Below are 9,643 nucleotides of genomic sequence, written 5' to 3'. Positions count from 1 at the left end.
GATGTTTCGGATTTGCCGAGGTCTTAGGAATAGTTCTGTCAGCAATTGACGTTAAAACTGTATTAAAAGTTAAAATTGGATCTTGTACAGTCTCAAACATCTTTGACTGAAGTTCCGCTTGACAGAGATTCTCAAACAAGGACCAATCCGCCTTGTCAAGTTTCAAACGTGGTACTCTCTGTTGGGCAGAAGTAAAAAGATGTTCAAGTACTATTGGATTGATTGATTGATTGTTGGTTGCTTAACGTCCAGTGGCAAATATTTCATGCATGTTCAGGACGAGAACAAGTTCACAATAAATACAATAGGTAGGTTCTGTAATAGATTAAGGGATTAAGGTCGGAGAAATTTAGACTGCCACGGGAAATGAGCTTATATTGGATAGGGACAGAAATTTAGCCTTGCAACAGGTCACCTACGGACCCCTCAAAGAGTTGTTGCAAGGGTTCTTAACGTGCAAAGAGCGTGGCACTCTCTTTACACGAGGCATCGGATTTAACGTCCCCATTCTGACCGGACGTGGCTGCAAATTTGTACATCCCGCACAGCCAAACGGACGCCCCACTTTAGCACGGGTTTTACTGCCGGTCGGAGGAAGACCAATGGTGACCATACTTCTATTCCCCAGTCACCCTTGGGGGCCAGTACTATTGGAAAGTGATCACTTCCACATAGATCATCATGAACACGCCATGAATTTTTATGAAAAATCTGATAAAAAATCTCTTGATTCTTATTTAAATAAATGTATGAATGTGGTAGATAATAGAATATCACATTTTGATAATAATGTAGAAGTAAATAATAGAGTAGATAATACGCATATTTCCAGAATAAGAAATAAACTTGAAGAACTTTCAAAGCGGTTCGTGTTTGTACCGACCGACAAAGCAGCCAACAATGTGGTGGTGGTATACCGTAAATACTAGACGGACGTTCTTAAGAATGAAATTTTAAATTCATCTACATTCAAGTCCATGCGCTCCACAGAGAGTCAGATAGTTAACAAACATATCATAACCACATCAAAGGTTAAGGCTTCTTCTGAACATTTGAAGGTCCCTACTATGTATTGGCTTCCAAAACTACACAAAAAACCATTTAAATATCGTTTCATCTCGGCCTCTAGTAAGTGTTCTACAACTAATCTTTCAGTGCTTTTAACTAGTTCCTTAACTACTATTAAAGTGCTTATCATAAACTATTGTAATAAAATATATGAACATAGTGGAATTAACTTTTTTTGGAGTGTAAAAAATTCTTTGGATGGTCCTTTTGATTCTGTTGACAGTTTTGATTTTTCTACTCTTTACACTACACTTCCACACTATCTTATCAAACAAAAGTTTTCCTATTTGATTAAATGGTCGTTTGGTAAATCTGAATGCAAATATATTTGCTGCAACTCATTTAAAGCCTTCTTCTCTAATGAGAAAGGTAGATAAGCTAGATATACTTACTGGAGGTGTGATGAGATAATTGAAGCTGTTAATTTTCTCCTTGATAATATTTATGTACGTTTCGGCAACAAAGTTTATCGACAGGTTGTAGGTATCCCTATGGGCACTAATTGCGCCCCTTTAATAGCAGACTTGTTTTTGTACTGTTATGAATCACAGTTTATGACTAAACTCAGTAAAGACCCGTCGAAATTGCATTTGATTGATAAATTCAACAACACGTACATCAATATCTTGATGATATTTTTTCGTTAAATAATCAAGAATTTTCTCAATATACTGCTTACATTTACCCCAAGGAACTTACTTTAAATAAATCAAATTTAAACGGTAATAACTGTCCTTTCCTAGATTTAGATATTTCGGTTTTAAACGGGAAACTCCACACTAAAATTTACGACAAAAGGGACGATTTTTCGTTCCCTATTGTTAATTTTCCATTTTTAGATGGTGATGTTCCTTTGGCAACATCTTACGGTGTTTATATTTCACAGCTTGTTCGCTATGCCCGTGTCTGTTGTGACGTTTTTGATTTTAACGAACGTAATCTATGTATTACTGGTAAATTATTAAACCAGGGATTTCGTTACCATAAATTACTTAAAACCTTTACTAAATTTTTCCATAGATATAAAGATTTGGTTTTGAAGTTTGGTTGTACCTGTAGAAAACTTATTTCAAACGGGATAGCACATCCCCTTTTTTACGGAAATGTTGTTAACCGTGCCCGGAAATTTAGAAATAATTCTGGCTCCTTTAAATACTTTTTCTAAAAGGTTACCAATTCAACACTATAATAAGATCATTGAATATTGTTTTTATTGGTTTAAATATTGATTTTGTTATCAGTAAATTAAAAGCAAACTAAATATTACTAGTATGTTATATACATATACACATTCATGAATCTACAATCTGTTGATACCTGTATCTTGGCATTGCACAAGGTCATGTTTTTCTCTGACTGTTTATAACGTCTTTACACTAAATCCATTGGATGTTGGATGTGTACGGATTGATAATTTAGTATCAGATGCATGATTTTTTTAATAGTTGTTAGTGGCTTTGAACTAGTTGTCAGTTAACTGCGAGTACTCTCAGATCAGTACCTAGTGTCTTTTTGTTGTTGGGATGTACAAGTACCCGGCCACGTCCACTTGTATTTTTGTCCATCTGATGAGTTAAGCCTTTTTCAACTGATTTTTATAGTTCGTTCTTATGTAGTACTGTTATACTACTGTCCCAGGTTAGGGGGAGGGTTGGGATCCCGCTAACATGTTTAACCCCGCCACATTATGTATGTATGTATGTGCCTGTCCCAAGTCAGGAGCCTGTAATTCAGTGGTTGTCGTTTGTTAATGTGTTACATATTTGTTTTTCGTTCATTTTTTGTACATAAATAAGGCCGTTGGTTTTCTCGTTTGAATTGTTTTATATTGTCATTTCGGGGCCTTTTATAGCTGACTATGCGGTATGGGCGTTGCTCATTGTTGAAGGCCGTACGGTGACCTATAGTTCTTAATTTCTGTGTCATTTTGGTCTCTTGTGGAGAGTTGTCTCATTGGCAATCATACCACATCTTTTTTTATATTTAGAGTTGTTTGTTATACTCTAAAGACGGCTAAAATATCAAGAATCAATACCACCCGAATGGCCTCTATTATGACAAGACCTACCTATTGTATTTATTGTTAACTTGTTCTCGTCCTGAACATGCATGAAACATTTGCCACTGGACGTTTAGCAACGTCCAATCTAATCGACTTGGTAACAGAGGTAGCAGCCATTTTGCATTTTCCCTGGCATAAACATTTGCTTTTTTTTTGTACAGTCCTCGATATGTTTTAGAAATCTCTGCCACCACCTGTCCTGTATGTCAAAAACATTGTCCGAGAATAAAAATGTGTGCCTTTCCATATTTTTTCTTGTATAAAAGTTCAAATTTGGTATTATCACTTTTGGTAACTGTTTAAGCATTGGTTTTGGCCTTTTTTTCCATGGTCTATGCTTAAGGCCTTTTTTTCCATGGTCTATGCTTAAGGTCTTTGTATTCCTCTATAAGACTGTTTGTTTAATATCTGGAGAATTTGTAATGGAGCGGCCCAGTTTGTCTCGTAACTGAAGTTATATTGGGTTCTAACCATTCAAGTCATTATATAATTCTTGGGTTCGTTGACTTGATGGCAGCGTGCTCATAAGATGGACCATTGATTCTGCATCATTTTTCCTTAGGTTATCTGATAGTTTACTGAATGTAGCATCTATATCCCCATGAGTATGCCCAACCATTGAAAATAACAGATGAACTGAGAATCACAAGAGAAGTGTATTTGATTACTCTAGACTTATCTATGGCTATTCTTTTTACAAATTGTTACTATATTCCTCTAGTCTGACAGCAAACTGTTACTTAATATGGAAAGATAAATATGGACATGTATGCTAATCTATTTTTTGTATATATATATAGTAATGTAGAGGATGTTCCGATATCAAGAAATATTCACTATCAATAATACTTGAAATCAAACTGAATCAGAAGATGATGAATGAAAGCGCTGAGTTTGTTTTCCAAATCTATCTGATCTTAATATGACACAGACGACAAGATTTTAAAAAGATGTAACACACACCTAAGAAAGTAAAAAACCCTACTTTGAGAAGTGCCTGTTTAACAGTTTATAATCCTGATTCAACCAATTAATTAATATTTGTAATCAATTGTTCAAACTTAGATGAAAACTCGAATGACAAGAAAAGATATTGAGGGTTTGGGTGATAAAAAAAATGAGTAAAACCAAAACGCTGACCAAAATTAATAGAACCATACAGACTGTGATAATAAAAAAATTGAAGCGTTTATTTCAAACTTGTCATTAAGAACCCCTAGTTTAATCTGGGACTAGTTTATTTAATGTAATATATTATGTCACAAGTTTGATGATGGAAGTTTTTACGAGCTTGACTGACTTTACAAATTGTCCATAAGAAAGTTTATAAATAAATACATAAATGACCTATAAAGGTTTCAGCCATTGACTGGTTGTATTAAATACTATGTTAATATCTAGGAAAGAACAAAAAGAAATGAGGCCTCATTTCTCATTTTCAATGACGGTGTATACTAAGGGACGACATCAAAAGTTCAATGAAGGATAAAAAACTTAATTCACATAGTTTTTTCACTTACCCCCCTCCCCCCTCTTGGCTTAATTTGAAAAAAATTGATTGACCAATATGTATATATGTAAAAATCAATGTCGGATAAACAAAAATTGCAGCAGTTTTAACCATCCCCCTCAAACTATTTGGTTTAAGTTTTTTATCTTACATTGATCTTTTGATATCGTCCCTAATTGTAAATGAAGAACTAAATAAATATAAAAAACAACATTTTGGATTCCTTAAGGATGATATACCCTTGTGTTGATATCCCCCAAGGGTGACTGGGGAAACGAAATATGGTCATTGGGTCTTTTCCCGACCGGCAGTAAAACGCTTGCCGAAGTGGGGCGTCCGTGTGGCTGTGCGTCCGCTCAGAATGGGGACGTTAAACCCGATGCCTCATGTAAAGAGTGTGTCACGCTCTTTGCACGTTAAAAAACACTGCAACAACTCTTTGAGGGGTCCGTAGGTGGCCTGTTGCAAGGAAAAAATTTCTCACCCTATCCAATATACCCTCATTTTCGAGTAGCAGTCCAAATTTCCCTGACCATCATCCCGAATGGCCTCTATTATGACAAGACCTACTCTACCTATTGTATTTATTGTTAACTTGTTCTCGTCCTGAACATGCATGAAATATTTGCCACTGGACGTTAAGCAACCAACAACCAACCTTGTGTTGATTCAATGTAAACAAATGTAAATTTTATAGAAAGCCCAGAGCATTTCCCCTTGTACTCTCATAGTTTGCAATTCGGTGCTTGATAGATAAAGGATTATTGCCCCCAGTGCTAGCATTAATTTCCTTTAAACAAGTTAATAAATTTAGATATTGGTGTAAACAAATGTAAATATGGCCCAATTAAAGTCCACCTTCACGGGTGCGCTCGACTTAAGTGTCTCAGCGCGTGGTTCAAGAAAATCAAGTGAGCAATCTATAGATATAGAAAGATGTGGTATGAGTGCCAATGCGACAACTCTCCATCCAAATTACAATTTATAAAAGTATATCATTATAGGTCAAGGTACGGTCCTCAACAGGGAGCCTTGGCTCACACTGAACAGCAAGCTATAAAGGGCCCCATAAATTACTAGTGTAAAACCATTCAAACGGGAAAACCAATGGTATAATCTGTATAAAAACGAGAAACACTTGTGAAGTACGTAAATAAACGACAACCACTTAACATCAGATTCCTGACTTAGGACAGGTGCAAACATTTGAAGCGGGATTAAACGTTTTAATGGTACCAAACCTTCTACCTTTTACAGAAACAATAATATAACATCACAACATAGAAAGACACACTATAAAATATCAATTGGAAAGCGTAACTCAATCAAATGCGTAGTGACACAAAGTAACTCGTCTACGTCAAATTTTATAACAAAACTCTCCGTGTTTAAAGTCTGTATTTTCTACAAAAATCTTGGTTTATTTGCCTCAAAATCCCGTTTAACTATTAAATTCAATGAGACTATAAATAATATTGCTTTGCTCAAAGTTTCCCCTTTGTGTATGAACAAAATGGCCAATCTCTATGGTTCATTATATTTGCTGTTTTTATACTATCGCAGTTTGAAAATGTCCTAATTCAAAGGCTACAGAAGGGGTTATAAACCTTAACTTGTTTTTTTTTCTGTTCGACATTTCTTCTTACTTTGCGTTTTTTGTCCATGGAATTTTGTCCTTAGTCCAGGAAGCTTGGGAATTTGTTATTGAAGAAATGAATTAACATTCATCAGCATATTATGAACGTTCTGCAGAGTTTATGGTGAAGAAACACTATACACTGTATTTGTAATGTCTCTTATGCATTTTTTCCTTTGCCATTTCTGTCAATTCTGTTTAACATTCTTCCTGTATCAATTCTGAAATTCAAAATGGTCTTCTGTTTCTGAGGTAATACATTCTTGAATGTTGTTAACTTATTGTCTGAGGAGACTGCTTTTCCCGTTATATCACTATCCAGATTAATTAAAGGTAATGTTTGTACTCTGATGGTAAGAAATCCCATGCATAAGCAGGGTATTCCGTGAATAAGGCCAGCAGATTTTTGCAATGCCACTGAAAGCAACACTTCCTTTTTACTTTTTCAGTTATTAAGATAATATAATGACATAGCTCTAGAATTGTACAGAATGTTTATGGTTTACAGGTTTCTGCTTGCATGTACAAGAGTGTGAATATTTGTTTCAGATTTTATAGTTGAGGCATCTTTGAAAGCTCTCACATCCACTTTATTTGATTTTTGGTAGATAGTTGTCTCATTGGCAAATTCATTTAGGTAATAGCAAGTTTGTTGTCCCTTAAATACCTACTATTGCCCTCATGTTTTGCTTCAATCAAAAGTGGATAACCCAGGACACTTATGATAACAAAATGCTTTCTTGTGATGAATGCCGCATATAAGCAGTATAAGTCTTGAATAGTAATCACCTTATTGCAACATAAACAATGCTGTCACCCAACCAATGACCTTTTGACAGTCTATTGATGTCTTCCTGCCAGATTTCATGGCCATATCGCCCAAAAACTCTGTTCCAATAAAATAATAATGACATTGTTGTTGAACTCTCTTAGCCAACACTATTTTTTCCACAGGATCAAAAGTCGTAAATACCTCTCTTACAATTGTCACAGTCAATGTCTTATGTTCAAGTGTGAATTTTACTTCTACTGAATCAGTGTTAAGTTTTGTTACAGTACCACAAAGTCCTTTGACTAATATGTCATTTAAATTTTTAATCAACATAACAGGACAACCAAGCTTAAGTCCAAGATTTTTAAGTGCAAGAAATTTGCTTAAATAATGTTGTGAATCCTCATCTTGAGACGCATACACTTTGAGATCTCCTTGTAGTGACTGTATTTTATAGTAATTGAATACATCTACACCATAATTTCTGGCAAACAGGTGAACACATTTATTTAATCGCTCATTCTGTAATTGCCTATCAAGTGATTTCAAGAAAGCTACACTGTCATCTGAAATATCTCCAATTTCAAGTTCATTTATAATTGATAAGGCTTTGGTCATCTTGTCGATGTATAATATTTAAGTTAATTTTATGCGAAAAAAATGTATAAAACCATGGTACAGAAAAACAGTGCTTGCCAGGATCTCCATACAGCTCATATGAAACTGGCGGAAGTTGTAAAAAATATCAACCAAAATAACTTGTATGTTTCCAAATAGGTCTGTTGAATTTCTGATACTTTTACATAAAACTTGTACCTGATTGAAAATTTTAGCACTGATCATAGATGATTCATTATTGAAAGGAAAGAAGTCAATGCCATGAAAGGTAGGGTCGTTTATTAATATTATTTTTAAGGTGATTACTAATTGGTAACTCAAGTAAACAAAATCAGAGTGACTTACCTTCTCTCTATATACATATCAGTCGACCGGCAAAAATCTCAAATGCTGTTTGTCAGAAACTTCGACATATATTACAAGTAAAAACAATTAAATTAAACGTTTAATTAAAAATAAATAAAAATTAAACTACATGGAGGTCATTCGGGATATTCCCACTCAGGGGGCACCCAAAGGGTATCCTGTCCACAAGTACCTGTTATACAGATACAGTGACATTTATATAAAGTTTAAATATATATCACAAATAGGCAAGCTGGTCTATAATATAAAATACTAAATTAAGCGACTGAATAAAACACAGTTAAAAAGTTTGACTGTAACATAGTGTTTCCAATCTTATTGCTGTTCTACATTCAATTTAGTGACACATAAATCCATGCTGGACATCTCTTTGTTTTCCATTTATTTATCGTTTGAATGCTGAAGTTTTTCAATCATTTAGTTAAAAGTTTTCATGTTAAAGGTGGCATATATCCAGCATTTCCTGTTTTTCCTTACTTTTGTGAGGTCCAATAGCATGGTGTATTTGCTGTGTGCCACTTTTCATTAACTTTCCCAGTTCCCTTAAATGATCTGTTGAATTATGGAAAAAGTTTCATGTTCAGATGGATTTCTTTTTTTTGTTTTTTTGTTTTTTTCTTTTTTTTTGTATTTTCTTCAGGGACAGAGCTGCAACTCTTCGTTTGCCATCTGATGCATCGATTTTTACTGCTGAAGCAGAAGCAATAATTTTGGCTTTGAAATTTATTGCTTCTTCCGATAAATCCAAATTTATTATATGTTCTGATTCACTTTCATGCTTACAAGCTATACAAAATACTAAAATTAAAAACCCAACAATTCTCAAAATTTTATATGTAATGAGGAATTTAAAAATTCTTCTTAAAGAAATATTATTTCTATGGGTGCCGAGTGATGTTGGAATCCTTGGAAACACAGCTGTAGACCTTGAGGCAAAGAATGCCCTGGGTGACCCTTTATCTAACTGTGATATACCATATACCGATTTTAAATCTAATATTAGAGAATATGTTTTTAATATATTGAAAAATGAATGGAGTAAAAAAGATGGTAATAAATTACATGAAATTAAACCTAATTTATGTAAACCTTTCAATAATTTTATGTGCAGAAAAGATCAGTGTGTTATTTCTAGATGTCGTATTGGTCATACTAGAATAACACACGAATATCTTTTAAAAAATGAAGTAGAACCACAATGTATACCTTGTAACTGCAAGTATACTATTAAACATGTTTTAATCAATTGTATTGACTCTGCTGATATTCGGAAGAAGCATTTCAATGTCAATAATATGTATGATTTATTTAATAATATTCCATTTACAAATATTGTTTCATTCTTAAAAGAAATTGGAATATATTATAAAATATAAAAATGTTGTTATATTTAAAACGATTTTAATTTTTATCACGTTATCTTAGTGTTGATTTTTATTTGTAAATAATCAATTTGCTTTAGTCTAGAATTTTAGTTTATTGAAAGACCTTTTGTCTGATTTTAAAAATATACCTTAAACTGTTATAATATTCGAATTAGCTCTCGCCGCAATATAGCCTTTCTGTGCTAATGCGGCGTAAAGCAATCAACAATCAATCAATCAATTTTTT

Source organism: Mytilus californianus, unplaced genomic scaffold (assembly GCF_021869535.1).
Source record: "Mytilus californianus isolate M0D057914Y unplaced genomic scaffold, xbMytCali1.0.p SCAF_87, whole genome shotgun sequence".
NCBI lineage: Eukaryota > Metazoa > Mollusca > Bivalvia > Mytilida > Mytilidae > Mytilus > Mytilus californianus.
The sequence above is the reverse complement of the archived record's forward strand: the minus strand, read 5'-3'. Positions refer to the sequence as shown.